This window comes from Malania oleifera, chromosome 3 (genome assembly GCF_029873635.1).
Source record: "Malania oleifera isolate guangnan ecotype guangnan chromosome 3, ASM2987363v1, whole genome shotgun sequence".
NCBI classification, from domain to species: domain Eukaryota; kingdom Viridiplantae; phylum Streptophyta; class Magnoliopsida; order Santalales; family Ximeniaceae; genus Malania; species Malania oleifera.
The window spans coordinates 29281207-29303252 of NC_080419.1; positions in this window are offsets into that span (position 1 = coordinate 29281207).

A 22046-nucleotide genomic window follows, 5' to 3' on the forward strand; every position below is an offset into this window, starting at 1 on the left:
CAGACGTACTTGCAGATGGTTACTTTGACTATGTCTGGGCTGATCTCCTAGGGCATAAGTCCAGCCTTTGGGCCGCACAACCTGTACCATAGGGGAAGTAAATGGTGTTTAGTCCCAAGGAGTGTCTTTTATGCATATCTGTTAATTTATGTAAATGGTGTTATTATTTATTAAAATGGTTTATACTGAGGAAGCAAATGAATATTTTTCAACTGTAAAGGTGTGAGTATTTGTATATGAATTAAAATGCATGAATGTTTATAGAGAACTAAACTCTTCGCTCGAGGGCTTGCTGAGAAAGGCGAGTACCCTAATAACCATGATAAGTTTCAATAGTAGTCATACCAGGTTGCATAACGTATTAGAGCAGAGGGGAGCTACTTGTATGGGCATGTAATCTCCTATATCCTTAGGAACTTTCGTTGATAAATAATTGTGTGAGTGTGTGAGTATGGCAGGGGAATGATTTTATAATTGTGGTTAATTAAAAACTAATGATATTTTGTATACATTAAAACTCGCGTTGGTCACACATTGATATTAACTTAATCTGCCTTACTGAGAAGTGTCTCACCCTAATATACAAATCATCTTTTCAAGACCATCTCAAGATCGTGCTTAGTGAACTCCGAGGCGGGGTGATAGCCAGTTTAGTTTTTGTGAGTGTCTGTAAGAATTCTAATGTATTTAAGTTATGTTTAAGGTCCCTGGATATGTATTATGGTCATATGGACTGAGTTGAGTTTTGTATTATACTATGGTCTGTAATATGGATATTTAAAGACATTTGTTTATAAAGGTAGTTTAGAACTCTGGTAATGTACTTTAGGAGAATGTATCATTTATTTTCGCTGCTATTATATGATGAATATGGTATCAGATATACAAACGTCACTAAAGTAGCACCCCGGGCCCCACGTGACGGGTCGGGGTGTTACACATGTATTGATGGGAAGAGTGATCATTTGATAAGTGTATTGTGTACTTTGATATTTTCTTAGTGAAATTCTTGTGACATTACTTCCATGGATGTAGGCTTGCTGAACCACGTAAATCTTGTTATTGTTCTTGTTGTTTATCATTTTCTGGTTGTGTTTCATTTACTTGTTGTATTTATTCCGCTTTACTTCGTATTTATCCCATCCATATCACAACACATAGGTTATAGGTTTTGTAGACTCTAACAAATAACTTTTACCAGAGTTTAGACATAAATCATGATGTGGGTAGGATTAAGTAGTTTAGGATGTTTTCTTTTATTCTATTACATTGTTATGCGTTAACAATAGATTTATGATTTTAAAATAACATTTGGTTATTGTTTAAGAATGGATCCTAAAGATAGTAACACGACTATTCGAGGAAATGAAATTAATGTGGAGGCTCCCAATGACAAGTAACAATCCTATATTCTCTAAGAAAAATAATAGTATTATTGTGGAGACACGTTAATTAGTTTTAAAATATATTATTTAGGTTTGCAGAAACACGTACACATAATGTTTCATAATTAAGTTTTAATTCACGTGCAGTAACAATTTAAAATTTCATATTCATAATTTAATCAAATATATAAATATATGAAAAATATATATAGGAAAGCATTAATAATTTCATAAAAAAAAGCAAATATATATATATATATATATATATATATAAAATATCATATAATATTTTTTAAGTAGCATGCACTTCATATGCACCCAACTGCATGCTTATCAAAAACAAAATGAAAGTCCACAATTTTGACTATCAATGCTTGTAAACTATACATTAACATAAAATAATATATATATATATATATATATATATATATTATAATAATATTATTATATATATTAAAAAAAAAAAGACAATAAAAGGGGCGAGGAAGAGAAGAAGATTTTTAAAAAAAAAATATATAATTATTATAATATTTTAATAAAAAAATTAAATTTTTTTTTTAAAAAAGGTCAATTGTTATGGCTCATCTGCAGATTGCTTATAATATAATAATAATAATAATAATTGTTGGAAGTCCCAGCCCGGAGTATATAGTTTAGAGGGGGGTGAATAGACTCTTTTTGCGGAATACGTATTTTTCTACAAAATAAAAACTTTTGGCAAGATACAAGAAATTATATCGCAATATAAATATAAATCATGCACAAGATATAAAATAAAGAGTGTAAGGGAGAGAAAGAACAACACTGGTATTTTTACGTGGTTCGGCATCAAGCCTACGTCCACACCTTAGCATCAAGCCAAGGATTCCACAATCCACTAAAGATACTCCTTCACCGGCGGAGAAGCCTTACAACTCGAGAACAAATCCCTACACTTGGGAACGAACCCCTACCGCGCTCACCAAGAGCCTTCGCTTCGGTTCACAAAGAACCTTACAACAATGGTTCACAAAGAACCTTACAAGAGATTGGAAATACAATTTAATGCTCCTTAAATGAGCCAATATGAAACACAGCCAAATCCTCACTCTATTCTCTCAAGGAATGAATCTTACAAGATAAGTGAGTAAGAGAGGATTGAGCACTCGTGAAGGATAACTAAAATGCAAAGTGCAAAGTGCTTAGGTTTTGGATAAAATGATATTTTTCACAAATATGATCAACAATGCTCAAAACCATATTAATACAAGTCTAAAAGCTTGTATTTATAGCCCAAGAACCTTAGGAGCCATTAACTAGCCGTTGAGGGGAAGAAAAATACTTTATTTGGCAAACTAGCCGTTTTCCGCCCGTTGGGGCGCTTCTGCCCAGAATTCGTCGACGAAATCTGAATTTCGTTGACAAGGTCCCTGAATCAGAAATATTCACCAAGATGAAAGTTGTGAAATTTTGTCTTAGCTTTCTAGGGACACCAAGATCGTCCCATTTGGAATTTTATAGAAAAAGTTATGCCCAAAATACCGTAAGATGTTCAGGACTCAAGACTGGACTATGGCAGTGACGATTACTTTGTTTTTCCTTGTCAAAAAGTGTTTTAATGACTCAAATCATTCTTAGACAAAATTATATGAAATATATTAAGTCTAATGAAGATTAAAACTTGTCCAAATGAGTTTCATTTTGAATATAAGATATTTTAATTAATAAAACACGTTTGAAAACCCATTTTGATATCTTATATGCTTAGTATGTCCTTTTGAAAATATACTCGACTTTCTTTGAACCTTTAGGACATTAAACTTGTTTTAACACAATCGGGACTAAGTATAAAAATGTTCTTAAAATTAGGATGTTAAAAACTTGTCCCTTTGAAAACATATTTGAGTTTTAGGATTCATTTGACAAACTCTTGTTTAAACTTAGAAAGCTATGAAAGGTGAGTTTGTGTTTATGTCTTTAGTGCAATCCTATAAACTTATGTGTCCTAGTATGCTTATGCAATGGCTCAACTCTTACTCGAGAATCATGCAAGATACACATCGCAAGAGTTATAATACGCACTCACTCACACAACCCTTATTACAATTAATTTATACACTTAAGCTTTCCTTGGTTGTGCTTGGGTCATTCTGAGTACGTGTCCATTTGATCTTTCCTTCTTGACGTCTACTCGGTCTGATCTTTTCCTTCGATCCAATAATTTATGTACGAGTACCTGTACTAAACATGATCTGCAAAGATAGGAAAACATTAGGAACAACATGTAGGTTAATATCATCAAAACACATTAAACAATGATGGTGTAGCCACTAAGGCTAACAATAATAATAATAATAATAATAATAAAATGATAATAATAATAATAATAGAATATAAAAAATAAAAAATGACAATAAAAAAAAATTAAGGTTAGAAATAAATGTGATATTATTGAGTAACAATGATTTAGAAAATTATATATATTTAATCATGTATACAATTCCAAGAAAGGTATGCGTGCTTGCATTGGCAGCAAGTCAATTTTAACTGAACTGCAGTCATCATCATTCAATTATTGTAGCTTATTCTTCCAAGATAGTTAAGGAAATTAACCAACCCTGACTAAGGTTATCCATAGTAGTATATATTAGAGTAGAGCTCCTTATACAAAAATATACATTGGTGGCTCAAAGTAACTTAATAAAATAAATAAATAAAAAATAAAAGGTACTATAGCAGTAAAAAAGTAACCTTATGGGTGGAAATCATCGGCTGCAGCTCACTTACCCCCGAAGCAAGTTCAGGGCATGAGACCACTTGGGCCAAGTGAGGGGGGGCCAAGACTCGAAACCGCAACCTCATGGATGTACGGTCAGCTCCTTACCACTAGGCCATGAACCCAAGTGGTGACCTAAGGGTGGGGTTCATTATAGCTAAGGCATTAATGAAGCTATAGGAGCATGAAAAGAGCCTTGATTCCCTTTTACGTCTCTATTTACGAAAAAGGCGTTTTTTGTCAAACGAAAAGGGGTGGAAGTCACTGTGCAGCCAATGACTTCAGTAACATGCTCTCTCTCGATTCTCACGACACACGTCACTCTCTCTTGATTTTTGTGATACGCGTCGCTCGCTTGATTTTCACGACATGCATCGCTCTCTCTTGATTTTTGCGACACGCATCACTATCTTTGACACCTACTGCCATAATTCAGGTAGTAACAAGAGACCCCTTCCTAATAAAAAAAGGTCTACCCTCCTCAAACTCTAAGCATTACGTTTTCATTTATCAACCTTCTTCCATCTTGAACAACCGCATCTTGGTTCGCAGAGGTTCACTTTTCCCAACTTTCCCCTTTGGTTGTCTCCATACTCACTTCATTCAACTGAAAATGTTGTCAAATCACCCAACTCCCCAAGTTGTTGAAAGCAGCACTAGATCACCAATCCATAAGTGGAAGCCTAAAGAGGAACATCTAGAGATTCTAAAGGAGGCCTTCCGCAGCAATAAAGGGGAACTCCCTTATGTGGAGCTGGCTTCCTTGCTCGTGGCACGATTTTGACTTTGTGGTCCAATCGAACCAAAGAATGTACACTTTTGGTTCAAAAACTGTAGGCGTAGGCGAGGATTAGTTGAGGAGGCCGCCACTACAACTACTGCCCCACCAGTCATCGATATTACCTCTTTCAACACTGCCACCCTGAGCAGCGCCCCTATTACTACCTCGAATGCTCGTGCCAGCACCCTCATCCCTATCAGCAATGCTCCGGCTATGGAGTTCATCACTGTTATCACTCATATAGGCACCGTAGTCACCACAGTGAGGGTTTTTGAATGCTGGTCTATTCACCCACTACTAGCAGCTCCAATATGTATTGAGACACATGTACTGGTGCTCGATGGCCCATTATGAGCATTTCCACCCGAGACCACAAGGAGAAGAGAGCAGCCCTTCCTCCCCTACCGAGCAAAAAGACATTCTTCCCCTTTTTCCAACCCAAGCCGGTGACGTTGCAAGAGTCCAACGCCGCCAAAAAAGATCCTGGGCAGACATTAGTGACACTATTAGCACTTCAATAAATGCTAACGTTGAACTAAAACTTTAACTTAAGCACACACGTGTTCATTAAAGATGGGGGAGAAGGGACGAATTTTTCTGTAATTTATTTCTATAGGATATATATATATACACATATATATAAAAAAATTGTTCAATTTCAATTTTTTCCCATATATTTTGAGTTCTTCTACTTCAACCTGTATTAAACCAATGATTTTCACTTCAGTCTCTAGAGAAAATATTCCACTAAATTGGCCCTCATTCTATCATCAGACTTAGTCAAACCTCCCATCAAATTACTCCTTTCAAATCAAGAGCGCAATCTATTATACAACACTTATTTTAAATTAGCAAATTTCGAGAACGAAATTTTTATAAGGAGGGAGGATGTGATGACCCTAAAAATATATATACAAGTAGAGTATAATAATAATAATAATAAAATAATAAGTATGATCATTAATTTAGCATCAATATTGTAACAACCTGCTATTTAACTAGGGGTTTTTTTTTTTTTAAATTATATACTATAACATTTATAATGCTCTGATACCAAATTGGATTAAACCCAACTATCAACCTAAGCAGCGAGAAGTAGAAATCAAATAAACATAACCATATACACTTATATACAATACCAGAGTGCTAAAAGGTTTCCCAAAATATACATATATGGCTGTTTCCCAAAATACTCTCAACTGGCTAGGGTTATACAAAAATACTCCCAAAAAATGCTCACACTACTGTTAGGGCAATACTAAGGCCCCTCTATCTGCGAGCCTGTTCTGTTCACCTACCTGGATCACCTAAAAAATGTTAAAGTAATTGGGATGAGCCAATGCTCAGTAAGATGAAATATGTTATTGCTAGTGTGTGGCAATTGAGTTACAATACTGTGAAAATCTATTACTATATAATCATGTATCGCTGAATCTGTAAATACAATACCAATAATATAAACTATCACCTTTTCCCTATTGCTTAGCATATCTGTACTTTTAGGTTTCTACTCAAAATACTTCTAATATATATATATATATATATATATATATATAAGTATATTTTCTGTCTCTGTAAATCTGTATATACATAATAATAACTGAAAACTTCCCTGTGGATAACTGTGTGTCATGATTTAACCCCCCATGACAGGGTTGTGTGGCCCGTAGGCGAGATCTATCCTAGCTGGCCGACCAGGATAAACCAATATACTCCATCAGTCTGATCAACCCACCTCAACCCATATCTGATGGGGATGAGCCTGTTCTGTTCACCTACCTAGATCACCTGAAAAATATTAAAGTAATTGGGATGAGCCAACACTCAGTAAGATGAAATATGTTATTGCTAGTGTGTGGCAATTGAGTTACAATACTGTGAAAATCTATTACTATATAATCATGTGTCACTGAATCTGTAAATACAATACCAATAATATAAACTATCACCTTTTCCCTATTGCTTAGCATATCTGTACTTTTAGGTTTCTACTCAAAATACTTCTAATATATATATATATATATATATATATAAGTATATTTTCTGTCTCTGTAAATTTGTATATACATAATAATAACTGAAAACTTCCCTGTGGATAACTGTGTGTCATGATTTAACCCCCCATGACAGGGTTGTGTGGCCCGTAGGCGAGATCTATCCTAACTGGCTGACTAGGATAAACCAATATACTCCATCGGTCTGATCAACCCACCTCAACCCATATCTAATAGGGATGTGCCTGTTCTGTTCACCTACCTGGATCACCTGAAAAATGTTAAAGTAATTGGGATGAGCCAACGCTCAATAAGATGAAATATGTTATTGCTAGTGTGTGGCAATTGAGTTACAATACTGTGAAAATCTATTACTATATAATCATGTATCACTGAATCTGTAAATACAATACCAATAATATAAACTATCACCTTTTCCTTGTTGCTTAGCATATCTGTACTTTTAGGTTTCTACTCAAAATACTTCTAATATATATATATATATATATGTATATTTTCTGTCTCTGTAAATCTGTATATACATAATAATAACTGAAAACCTCCTTGTGGATAACTGTGTGTTGTGATTTAACCCCCCATGACAGGGTTGTGTGGCCCATAGGCGAGATCTATCCTAGCTGGCCGACCAGGATAAACCAATATACTCCATCAGTTTGATCAACCCTCCTCAACCCATATCTGATGGGGAGCATGTCCACTCATGGGCTCTATACGATCGACCTTTATACCACGTATTATCTAAATAGGTAGTTGCACTTTATATTGTATATAACTACAGTACTGTGCTCTGTAAACTATAATGTTCCAACATGGTCTGATACTATATAATACATCTCTATATACAACTATCTGTTTTACTATGACTCTGTAATAACTGTATAAACCATGACGCTGTGATAAACTGTATCTATATCAACTGTATTTCTGAAATAAACTGTAAAACTATATGTCATGGTACTGTAAACTGTATCTGTATCAACTATATAATCATGATATTCTGTAATTACTATAAAATATTTCCTCTGTCTGTTTATTCCATAAAACATATTCACTATCTGTATATTTTGTATAACATACTTTGAAAATACTGTAAAACATAGTTTTGTACTATATCTATATTCTCAAGCCACACAGTAATTTAAAACATATTAAATATACTGAATAAACTGTATAATTTCTATTGTGAATAATAATCTGGTAAAATATACATTTCATACTAAACATCATTCTAAAACTGCCTAGCATAGCATATTTCCCTTACTTGATTTCTGCTAAAATCTCCCTACTGTAACGGGTCCTACACCCACAGGATTCTCCACTCAACACCCTGAAAACAACATTCTTTAGAATAGAATATCAATATTTCTTTGCCTACATCATTTCCTACAACTTCCAAAAGGCCAAAAATTGACTAAAAGACCTTACCCTGATTCTAGGAAGAAATTCGACTCGATCTCACCGACAATCCGCCCCAGCAGACTTGAAGAGAACTTCGCCAGGAATGTCGTGCTGACCTCAGATCGTCGATCCGGTGACTGATGGGGCCAAAATCAAAGAGAGAAGGGGTAAGGGCCGTAGAGGAGAGAGAAGATAGGGTTCAGTGAGTTTTATGCGGAAGAAAACTAGGTTTAACACTATTTATACTGCAGGATTTGTCGACGAGTCACATCACCTCGTCGATGAGTCCTGTAGAAAGTTCATCGACAAACCTGCACCCTCGTCGATGAATTTTACACTTCCAAAAATCCTCTCTTGGTATCTTCTCATCGACGAGATCCTGAAGAACCCTCGTTGACGAAACCCCTATGTTCATCGACGAGGCCTTGGAAATTTCTTGGAATTATCACCTCCAAAATGCAATGTCGTTGAAGAATTCGACTGCCTCCTTCTGTTACTGTTTCCATTTTTCTCCCTCTTTATTATTTAAATATCATTATTCTTCGGGTCGTTACGTTCTCCTCTCCTTATAAAATTTAGTCCTCGAAATTTACTATTCATATAACTCATCATCTCTTTAAAGGCAAAACAGTCTACTTATTTTATTACCTGCCCTTACTTATGGCGGAGGAATACTGTAGTTACATGGGTTGTTCTGGGAGATTACAAGTATAAAAGAAAATTTCCCCAAAAACCAAAATACTATCTATTCTATACTCTACATTACAATTACATTGTACAAAACAAGATTATCACTACTTTAATCTACACATCACTGCAATGACCCACTAAATAGGTGGGGGTATTTCTGTCTAATCTCATTTTCAAGCTCCCAAGAAGCTTCTTCTATCGTGTGGTTCCTCCACAGGACTTTGACTAGTGATATTTTCTTACTGTGTAATTCATGTTCTTTTCTATCTAGGATCTGTACTGGAGCTTGTTCATATGACAAAGCATTACTAAGCTCCAATTTGGCGTAGCTGATAATATGGGAAGGATCTGGGACGTATTTCCTTAACATAGAAACGTGAAACACATTGTGAATTCTGAATAGAGATGGCGGTAAAGCCAGTCGATAGCAACTGACCCAATCTTCTCGAGTATCTCAAATGGGCCAATAAACATAGGACTCAACTTACGCTTCTTCCCAAACCTCATGATTCCAGCGGTGCTATTTTCAGAAATACATGATCACCTACTCCAAATTTCAGTTTTCGGTGGCGAGTATCTGCGTAGCTTTTTTGTCGACTCTGTGCTACACTGATTCAATCTCGAATGAGTCAAACTTTATCGTATGCCTGCTGAACTATTTCTGGTCCCAAAACTCGCCTCTCACCCAGCTCACTCCGGTATAAAGGGGAACGACACTTCCTACATAAAGTGCTTCATAAGGGGCCCTGCCTATGCTAGCCTGATAGCTGTTGTTGTAGGCAAATTCCACCAATGGCATATACTGAGTCCAGCTACCCCTAAAATCCAATACACATGCTCGCAACATATCCTCAAGTACCTGAATCGTTCTCTCTATCTGACCATTAGTCTGAGGATGGAAAGCGATGCTGAAAGCTAGCTGAGTCCCTAATGCCTCCTGTAAGCTCCTCCAGAACCGTGATGTAAAACGTCGATCACGGTACGAGACTATGGATACTGACACTCCATGGGGTCAAACAATCTCCTATATGTAAATCTCTGCTAACCTGTTCATAGGGTAGCTAATCCTAATAGGTAGAAAGTGAGCTGTCTTTGTCAACCTATCAACAATTAACTAGACGACATTCTGACCATGCCGCGCCAGCGGTAACCCAGTGACAAAATTTGTAGACACGTGCTCCCATTTCCATTTGGGAATGAAAAGTGGCTGCAATTGACCAGTCGGCCTCTGGTGCTCAGCCTTAACCTGCTGGCACGTCAAATACTGCTGCACAAACTCTGTTATTTCCCTCTTCATGCCACTCCACCAGAAATACTCCCGCAGATCCCTATACATTTTCATACTGCCAGGATGGACAGTGTATAGAGATCTGTGTGCCTCTTCTAGAATCGTCCTCCTGATACTGTCATTTGCAGGCACACACAATCTGGTGCGAAATTTCAGAGCCCCATCGTTAGAAATGCTGAATTCTTCCCCCTGACCATCTTGTATTCTGGCTATCACTTCTGCCAATTCCAGATCATCTCTTTGCACAGCTTTAATTCGCTCATAAAGTGTAGGTTGTACAACCAAACTGGAAATAAGCGACTGAGGACCATCTTCCACTAACTCCACACCGAGTCTTTCTAAGTCCATCTGAATTGGGTGCTGAACTACTACGGCTAACTATTCTGTATTTTCTGATTTACGGCTCAAAGCATCAGCCACCAATTTGCTTTACCTGGGTGGTAACTGATGGTACAGTCATAATCCTTGATGAGTTCTAACCATCTCCTCTGGTGTATGTTTAACTCTTTTTGTGTAAAGATGCACTTTAGGCTCTTGTAATCTGAAAATATTTCACATTTCTTACCATATAAGTAATGTCTCCAGATCTTTAGTGCATGTACAACCACAACCAATTCCAGATCGTGAGTAGGGTAGTTCTTTTCATACTCTGTCAATTGTTTGGACACATACGCCACCACCCTACCATGCTGCATCAGAACACAACCAAGCCCTTTCAAAGATGCGTCACTGTAAATCACATACCCATCACCTCCTAATGGAATCGTCAGTACTGGTGCAGTGACAAGCCGCTGCTTTAATTCCTGAAAACTCTACTCGCATTCTTCATCCCACACAAATCTGGCATTCTTCTTGGTCAAACGTGTGAGAGGTCTTGACAAAGCCGAAAACCCCTCAACAAACCGACGATAATAACTAGCCAGTCCCAAGAAACTTCTAACTTCCTGCACGTTCTTTGGCCTGGCCCACTTCACTATTGCATCGATCTTGCGGGGATCCACTAATATATCGTCTCCTGAGATCACGTGGCCTAAAAATACAATCTTCTCAAGCTAGAACTCACACTTGCTAAACTTGGCATAGAACTTCTCTTCCCTGAGAGTTTGCAGTACTCGTCTCAAATACATCTAATGATCCTCAAAACTCCTCGAATACACCAATATATCATCAATAAAAACCACCACAAACTGGTCCAGATATTGGTGAAAAACTCTATTCATTAAATCCATAAACATAAGTGGGGCATTCGTTAAACCAAACAGTATAATGAGGAATTCGTAGTGCCCATACCTGGTCCTAAAAGTTGTCTTTGCAACATCCTCTGCTTTTACCCTCACCTAATGATAACTTGATCTGAGGTCGATCTTGGAATATACGTGTGTACCCTAGAATTGATCAAACAAATCGTCAATACGGGGTAGAGGGTATTTATTATTAATAGTAACCTTGTTGATTTCTCTATAATCAATACACATCCTCAGAGACCCATTTTTCTTCTTTACAAACAACACTGGAGCTCCCCATGGCGATACATTGGGTTGTATAAATCCCCTATTTAGCAAGTATTGCAACTGATTCTTCAATTCTACCAACTTAGCTGGAGCCATACGATAAGGAACCTTAGAAATCGGTGCCGTCCTTGGAGGTAAATCTATGGGAAAATCCACCTCACGTTCGGGAGGCAACCCTGGTAGCTCCTCTGGAAAAACATCTGGAAATTCTCGTACGAATGAGGTACTATCAAGCTTCACTTCATTCTCTAACACTTCCTTTACAAAAGCCAAAAACCCTTGAATTCCGTCTAGAAGTAATCTACTCACCTGCATTGCTGATACTAGCTGCGATGGAGCACGTACACGAGAGCAAACAAACCTGAATTCTTGCTTACCAGGGGGTCTGAAAATTACTTCCTTCTGAGAACAATCACTACTGACGTGATTAGTTGCCAACCAATCCATACCCAGTATAACATAAAACCCACACATATCAAACACTATCAAGTCTGCTGGTAGCACTCTCCCCTGAATTTCTATTGGATGGCCTCTGAGTACCCTTTCACACCTCAACACTGACCCTAATGATGTAGCTACTAACAATTCTCTATCTAATAACTGAGTCTCACTTCTAGATAATTTAATGTACGATGCAGAGACAAAGGAATGAGTAGCACCTAAATCAAATAAAATAATAACATAATGTGATAAAATAGTAAAAGTACCTGTCACCACATCCGCGGCAGCCTCAACATCACCCAGCGTCAACGCGTAAACCCTCGCCGAGGCCACATTCCTCTGCTATCCTCCACGGGGTGCCTGATATCCTCCTCGATAGGGTCTGGGAGTTGGGACCTGGTCTGGCAGTCCTAGGCATGCACGTGCCATGTGGCCGAGTCTCCCACATTGATAACATACATCTTTCCTTACCCGGCACTCCCCTAAATGACGTCTCCTGCACGTCTGACATACCGGGATGATCGGCGCACCCTGATTCCCCCAAGGTCCCGCCATCTGCCTTTTATCTCTCCTATCACGACCTTCTCTCCATGGACCCCTACTAGAGCCAACCTGAAAGTCCTGAGGCGCAGACCTCTTCCTTTGACTCTGAGTCGCAAGACCCCTCCGTATACCACTCTCAATGATTGCAACTCTGTCTACAACCTCTGTAAATGTCTAAGTTTTGAAGCTAATCACCCGCTCAAACAAATTCTGCCTCAATCCCTCCTCAAACTTCCTTGCCTTTTTCTCTTCATCAGGTGCCAGATGTGGAGCAAAACGTGACAACTCGATAAACTGAGCCGCGTACTAAGATACGGTCATCTGCCCTTGTATCAGATGCATAAACTCTACTGCCTTCGCGCTTCGAACGATAGCAGGGAAATACCGCTCAAAGAACAGATCCTTGAATCGATCCTACGTCACTGGTACTGGAACCGACCTCTGCTCCTCTATTAGTCACGCTGATCTCCACTAGCGCTTTGCCTCCCCTCTCAGCTTATATGCTACAAATACTACCTTCTGCTCATCCGAACAAGGAAGCACTGCCAACGTCTCTTTGATGTCCTGGACCCAATTCTCAACTACAATCGGGTCATCTCCTCCAGCAAAGGATGGAGGCTTCATTCGCGTAAACTGCTCGGTCGAGTAGCCATGCTCCCCAGAGCTCCTGGCCATCTCAGCCATCACCTACTGAGTGGCGCTGTGCAGCACAACATCTGTATCTCCTCCACCTATACTGGAAGGTCCTGGCCTATCCTCCCCAGCATTCATGCCGCTAATTCCCGGGTCCATCCTGAAAACAAGAAACACACTTAAGTAGCTTATCTCCTATACATACATATCCTATACCAATTCAAAATTAATTACCTTCCCTGACCTTAACTCAATATCCAGTTCTGTCACCTAGACACATGACCCGACAATAGTTTACTATGGTTTCCTGAAATTGTCATCCTAGGAAAAACACAGAAACCACCACGGTAATCTTGTACCCAAACCATAGAGCGAATCTCAAATCCTTTCCTATACTCAGGTATTGCTTCTGGTGCACTCTAAAGTCTACAGAACTTAGCAACCTAGGCTTTGATACCAAATTGTAACAACCTGCTATTTAACTAGGGTTTTTAAAAAAAACAAAATTATATACTATGACATTTATAATGCTTTGATAACAAACTGGATTAAAACCAACTATCAACCTAAGCAACAAGAAGTATAAATCAAATAAACATAACCATATATACTTATATACAATAGCAGAGTGCTAAAAGGTTTCCCAAAATATACATATATGACTGTTTCCCAAAATACCCTCAACTGGCTAGGGCTATACAAAAATACTCCCAAAAAATACTCACACTACTGTCAGGGCAATACTGAGGCCCCTCTATTTGCGAGCCTGATCTGCTCGCCTACCTGAATCACTTAAAAAATGTTAAAGTAATTGGAATGAACCAACGCTCAGTAAGATAAAATATGCTATTGCTAGTGTGTGGCAATTGAGTTATAATACTGTGAAAATCTATTACTATATAATTATGTATCACTGAATCTGTAAATACAATACCAGTAATATAAACTATCACCTTTTCCCTGTTGCTTAACATATCTGTACTTTTAGGTTTCTACTCAAAATACTTCTAATATAAATATATATAAGTATATTTTATGTCTTTGTAAATATGTATATACATAACAATAACTGAAAACTTCCTTGTGGATAATAATGTGTCATGATTTAACCCCGCATGACAGGGTTGTGCGGCCCGTAGGCGGGATCTATCTTGGTTGGCCGACCAGGATAAACCAATATACTCCATCGGTCTGATCAGCCCTCCTTAACCCATATCTAATGGGGAGCCTGTCCACTCGTGGGCTCTATGCGATCAACCTTTATACCACGTATTATCTGAATAGGTGGTTGCACTCTATACTGTATATAGCTACGGTACCGTGCTCTGTAAACTATAATGGTCCAACAGGGTCTAATACTATATAATACATCTCCATATACAACTATCTGTTTTACTATGATTCTATAATAATTGTATAAATCATGACGCTGTGATAAGCTGTATCTGTATCAACTGTATTTCTGAAATAAACTGTAAAACTGTATGTCATGGTACTGTAAACAGTATCTGTATCAACTATATAATCATGGTATTCTATAATTACTATAAAATATTTCCTCTGTCTGTTTATTCTGTAAAACATATTCACTATCTGTATATTTTGTATAACATACTTTGAAAATACTGTAAAACATAGTTTTGTACTATATCTATATTCTCAAGCCACACAGTAATTTAAAACATATTAAATATAATGAATAAACTGTATAATTTCTATTGTGAATAATAATCTGGTAAAATATACATTTCATACTGAACATCATTCTAAAACTGCCTAACATAGCATATTTCCCTTACTTGATTTCTGCTAAAATCTCCTTACTATAACGGGTCCTACACCCGCAGGGTTCTCCATTCAATACCTTGAAAACAACATTCGCCAGAATAGAATATCAATATTTCTTTGCCTACATCATTTCCTACAACTGCCAGAAGGCCAAAAATTGACTAAAAGGCCTTACCCTGATTCTGGGAAGAAATTCGACTCGATCCCACCGACGATCCGCCCAAGCAGACTTGAAGAGAACTCTACTAGGAGTGTCGTGGTGGCCTCAAATCTTTGATCCGGTGACTGACGGGGCTGAAATTGAAGAGAGAAGGGGGAAGGGCTGTAGAGGAGAGAGAAGAGAGGGTTCAGTGAGTTTTCTGCACAAGAAAACTAAGTTTAGCACTATTTATACTGCGAGATTCATCAACGAGCCACGTCACCTCGTCGACAAGTCCTGTAGAAAGTTCGTCGACAAACCTGCACCCTCGTTGACCAATTTCAGACTTCTCAAAATCCTCTCTCGGTATCTTTCAGTCGACGGGACGGGACCTCGTCGACAAGATCCTGAAGAACCCTCGTCGACAAAACCCCTGTGTTCGTCGGCTGCCTCCTTCTATTACTGTTTCCATTTTCCTCCCTCTTTATTATTTAAATATTATTATTCTTTGGATCGTTACAAATATGAAGGTGTTTCTCTGTTAGGATTTTTGATTCCATGTTTGATATCTAAAAAGTCCTTGTCTAAGCGAATGTTCAGAGACCATTGCGGCTTAATTGCTCACTAGAGGTCAGCCTGATCAAAGTGAAATTTCATAAGATAAATAGAGCAGACATAATGGGTGCGTACATATAAGTACATATATATAAATATTTTTATTGAAAGCATATTACCACCTTTAGTTTTTCACGCATCATTTTAAGAAAATAATAAAATTATAATATTATATTATATATATATATATATATATATATAAATTGTATGTATGTATGTATGCATATATGATTTGTCAACCTATGTAATTGTAATATTATAATATATATATTATAATATTATAATTACATAGGTTAAAAAAGAAGAAAGAGAGTCAAAGTTTGCGGCTAAAGAGTGAATTAAATATATACATATAAATATAAATATATAAATATATATATTAATTTAATAATAGAATATAATATAAAGGAAAGCTTAGTGGAAAGAAAATAAATAAATAAATAAATAAAAATAAAAAATAAAATAATAATATAATAATAAGAAAGGGGACAAAACCCCTTCCCATCACTTTTTTTTTTTGGTTCCCCATGACTCTTCTGCAATACATCTCTTCCCACTTCCCCATTATTATTTTTCTCATTTCATTCCCTTTTCCCATGCTAGCCCCACTCCCCACCAATCAATTTCTCTATCCCCATTAATTGTGTTGTCTTCTTCCACTCAATTTCCCGCAGCTCCCTTGGTAATTTTGCAGTCGCCCCCTCACCAGAAAATTCAATTTCAAAATTGGTCCCTCCCCACTGCTTATAAGTAGAGAAGTTCTCTCTATTTAAATCTCGAAGTTTTTACGTAAAAAAAAAATATTTACAGAGAAAATAGAAGGAAAAATAAGTGAAAGAATTAGTGGTAGAAAGATAATTTTTACACTTAAAATTCTCACTCCACTCTTTATAATCTCATTTTAAGAGTTAAAATTTGTTATAACCGTTTCATAGGGTTAAACTAGAGTAAGTAAATTTGATTATGTTAGACTTTTATTAAATTTTACTCGAGTTTATTTTTACGTATATTTCATTATATCGATTTTATTTTTAATATACTTGTGCTTATTTTTGAGTTAATAAATGTTCTAATTCCCTCGGGCAATTTACAACATTACTATTTTCTATTCAAGAAAAATATTTTTAGCATGAAAATTGTGTGACATAAGCTTATTTTATTAAGTTACGTTACATGTTTTATGGAATAATTTGAGATGACAAAATAGTTATGATATCATTTTTTATTCCATAAATTATATGTAAAATTTTTATGGTATTGTTCAAATTATATATGCAATTTTTATGATGTAAATTTTCAAGACTTAATTGGGAAAATTTCACTTACAGTTGATTTAGTTTAGTCGGCCAGCCAGTTAAATCCAGTTTTCGGATCGCACAACCCTGTCATGGGAGTAAACATGACTTACAGTTAATAGATGTAAGAGATATTTCTACAAAATAAAGAAACTATATGTATATATTTATGTGAACAGGGTTATTTTTAGTAGGCCTAAATGATGATTTGAAGAAAAAGTATAAAGGAAAGTGTATATATAAAAGTATTATGGTTACAGTTTTAAAGTTAACGAGTTTAGTTTAACAATTACAGTGTAAGGTTATAAAATTTTATTGCTATAGTTGATAATAATAGTTTTATGTAGTAATTTTTAAGTTTACTTTTTATTTCAAATTCAGTTTTGAAGTTACAGTATTAAATGTTATTTTACGAAATTATAATACCGTGAAAGCTCATCTTGACCACATACTAATAATAGTCTCTTTTACTTACTGAGCGTCGTTTCACCCCAAATATTATTTTACATTAGAGATGATTTTGAAGAACGTACTAGAAATCAGGCGTAGCAAGTGCATGAGTGAAAATAGAAGGAGCAGATTAGAATAAAAATTAGTATATTACCATTTGGATTATGTTTGTGTATTTTAGAAATTTTAAGAATGATAATTTTAATAGTCGAGATATATATTTGTAATGAAACTAATTAGTGCTCTAGTATAATAATATTTGAGGTTTATTCACTTTCGCCATAATGATCCCAAGTATATATATATGATTAGTGTAGTAATAAAAAAATTTAAAATTAAAATTAATTAAATAATATAATATTATATATATATATGTATATATAAGGATAAAGATAAAAGATAATATAATATAAAGGATGATAGGATTGAAGATCAATCCTCATCTAAAATCAATTCAGATGAGATAGTGACATGCCCCTCCTTTAATTTCATCCGTCTTTCTCTCCCTCCGTCTTTATCCTCTCTCTCTCTCTCTCTCTCTCTCTCTCCCTCCTTTTAATTTAATTACTTATTTATTTATTTATTTCATTTATTAATCCTTATGAAATTCCTAAAATTATGAAAATACCCTTCCTCCAATTCTTTATAAATAGGAAAGTTCTTAATTTATTTTTCATAGAAAATTTCAAAGAAGACTTGATTGAAAGATATGCATGCTTGATTATGTCAAATTTTTATTAAAATGTTTCCAAGTTTATTTATCTTGGGATAATGTACCGCATTATAATATTGTGTTAAAAATACATACTTTTAACACGAAAATCGTGTGACATGAGCTTATTTTTATTTAATTAAGTTGCATGTTAGATATGGTAAAATTGTATGATGTTTTAATTGCATATCTAAGGGATATGTTTGGTGATATCAAGGCAAATGGGGACGTCGATACGTAATGCCCGAATCCTCAGAACTTTAGTTCAAGGACTTGCTGAATTCAGGGGACTTGCTGAATAGGCCTATTGAAAGGAGTAGGGTATTAGAGAAGTGCTCAATCTCAGTGAGTTCTTGGATATGTACCAGATGTCGTCACCAAAAGATATAGGTAAACATGACCTATAATATTAAATGTTATTTATTATGATACTGTAAAACTCATTTTTGTCATACACTGATAATAATCTAGACTTTACTTACTGAGCGTCATCGTCGTCTCACCCCAATCATTATTCCATATTACATATAGGATTGAAGAGTGTGCTGAAAACATGAGTGGGATTAGAAAGATTTATTTAGGATAAATATTAAATTAGTTATATTTTTAATGTTTTGAAATTTTTAAGGATGTTAAATTTGATATTGGAGATATTGTTGTAATAAAGTAATTAATATTCTAGTAATAAATATATTTGAGGTTATATTTGCTTCCACTGTAAAATTATTTATACACGGGTTCGAGTCACAATATGTGGTATCAGAGCCCCAAGATATAGATTATGTAGACTTTAAGAATGATTTTTACCGGAGTATAGGTATGAATTATGATAAGGGTAGGAATTATTGTAGCGACCTGAAATTTCATTCCATTTTTTTTTAAATAAACTACAAAATAATATACTTTGGTACTCCTAATAATATCTGTTATAACATCTCAGGCCCCAAGTGAGTACTGAGGAAACCTAATCATATTACACACCTACGCAGCGGAAAAACATAAAACTGTCCACCCATATATACAATACCAGAATTTTAGTACTTTTCCCATCCATACACACATATACACATCATCCCAGTATCATCTACTCAAAACGCTATCTCCTGTATACCCTTACCTAGCAAATAGGGCAGTGTACTCGCCTCCTCTATCTGCGAGCCTGATCCGCTCGCCTAACTGGATCACCTGAAAAATATTAAATCACTGGGATGAGACAATGCTCAGTAAGAGGTAATATGCTATTACTAGTGTGTGGCAACTGAGTTTTATAAATACTATATTGACAATATTTGAAACTGTATAAATTGGTAAAACAATATACAATATAACTTGCATCTATCATAGTTTAAGGTATGTCTGTAATATCTGAATTTTCTACTTTTTCATACTTCTAGTATCATACTATATCTGCTGATATTTTGTAAATCTGTATATATATATATATATAACTGAAATATTTACCTTGGAAAATTGTACGTCATGATTTAACGCCTCATGACAGGGTTGTGTGGCCCATAGGCAGGACTTAATCCTGATTGGCCTACTAGATAAGTCAACTATAACTCTACCAACCCACAGCCCGGCCAAACTGCAACCTCTCCTAGGCACGGAACTGGTAACTACCTCGTCAAATCAGCCACCTCAACCCAATCTTCGGGGGAGTCTACAATCCCTCCAGGCACGGTTGACGGAAACCTTCCACTTATCTAAGATGTGTGGTTGCATTCTGATCTTGTAATAGCAACGGTACCATGCTCCGCTGACTGAATCTATCTGAAATAATTCATCAGGGATCTGATACTCTATAATACTAATATATATAATTATCTTACTGTTTCATCATGATTCCAAAATAACCATAGCACTGAAAGCTAATCTTGAATATATAGTAATATATGTACTACGTAAACTGTAATACCATAGTGTTATGGAAAATAACCATAACACCAGAAACTGATATGAAAATACTATATTATCCGAGTTGTATAAATTGTAGTAACATAGTGTTATGGTTTCAGTATTTTGGAAAATCATGGTAATCTACATATGCTGTAAAATATGTATCTATATAAACAATGTAGTTCATACTCTTGTAAAATTTGATAAAACATATCTCTGCATAATATTATAAATCATATCAATCTAAAAATTGTATTGTTTTTGTACTGATCAGATAAGGTCTCATAAACATATTTCTGTTTAGATACTATACAACATAATAATCTGGAAACTGTATATTTCACATACTGTTCTAATACTAACTCATGCCACACAACTATATAAATAAATATCTCATATACTACTACTATATTTTATGATATACAAATAATTTCTGAATTGAATAATCTGGAAATCATATAATTTATTAATAAACACTCTAAAATTCCCAGCATAACATATTTCCCTTACCTAATTAGCTGGGAGGCTTGCCTCCAATTCTATTCTCACGCTCACGGCGTACTATTCCCAAAGTCTTGCAATAATACATTTATACAAATTCCTCAGTAAATAAATGAATTTTCCCAGAAAATTATCTCACTCATATTTCCTAAACCTGCCTATTCACAATTTCCTAAATTATAATATACCTAAGTTCCTGTAAAAATATCTGCTGGGGTCCTCAACCCATGCCTGTAGAGTCCCAAAAACACCCTAACCCTAAAAATATATAACACCCTAATTTTATTCCACAAAATACCAGTATCTACCCTCACAACACAAAATACAAGCTCAGATAAAATTGGTAATACTAGAAATACCTAAAAAAAAAAAATCCACTTACCCTGATTTTGGGATGATTCCCAAACTTCCCAAATCAAATTTCTACTTTGCCTATGTTATAGAGAATCTCCCCAGGATCACTGTGGAAGCTTCTGAACGTCACACTGTTGAGAATCAGAGCCAAAAATCTAGAAAGAAGTGAGAAAAACTTTGTAGAGAGAGAGAAACTGATAAAAATGAATTTTTCTCCGTTGAAATCGGTTTTGGGCTATAAATAGAGTGCTGTCCACATGGTCTCGTCGACGAGCCACAACACCTCGTCGATGAGTCCAAGAAGGGAGTTCGTAGACGAACTCCTAACCCTATTCAATGAGTTTCAGACCCCGAAATCAACCCCCTCAGTAAGTTCTCATCGATGAGACGCGTGTCAATGTTGACAAGCCCAAGAAGGATGCTCGTCGACGAGCACCCTGCGTTCGTCGAAAAGACTCTGTAAATCCCCTTTAAAATTTTCCTGTTTTTCTATTTTATTTTATTATTTAATCACTATAATTCTGCGGGTCTCTACTTTCTTTCCTCCTTATAAAATTTTGTCCTTAAAATTTGCTATCTGTATTGAACACTATCCATTGAGAAAAATGAGCTACTTATTTTATTAATTACCCTCACTTATGGCGAAGGAATACTGTGGTTACATAAGCAGTCCTGGGAGATTACAAATATACCCATAAAAGAAAATTTCTCCCAAACCAAAACACTAACTAACCTATAACCTAAAATACAATTATACATTCATCACTCTGTACTGAATAAAATAAAACTATTGTTATCTGAACAGTACTGACTCCCACTGTGTCCCACTAAATAGGTGTGGGTATTTCTGTCT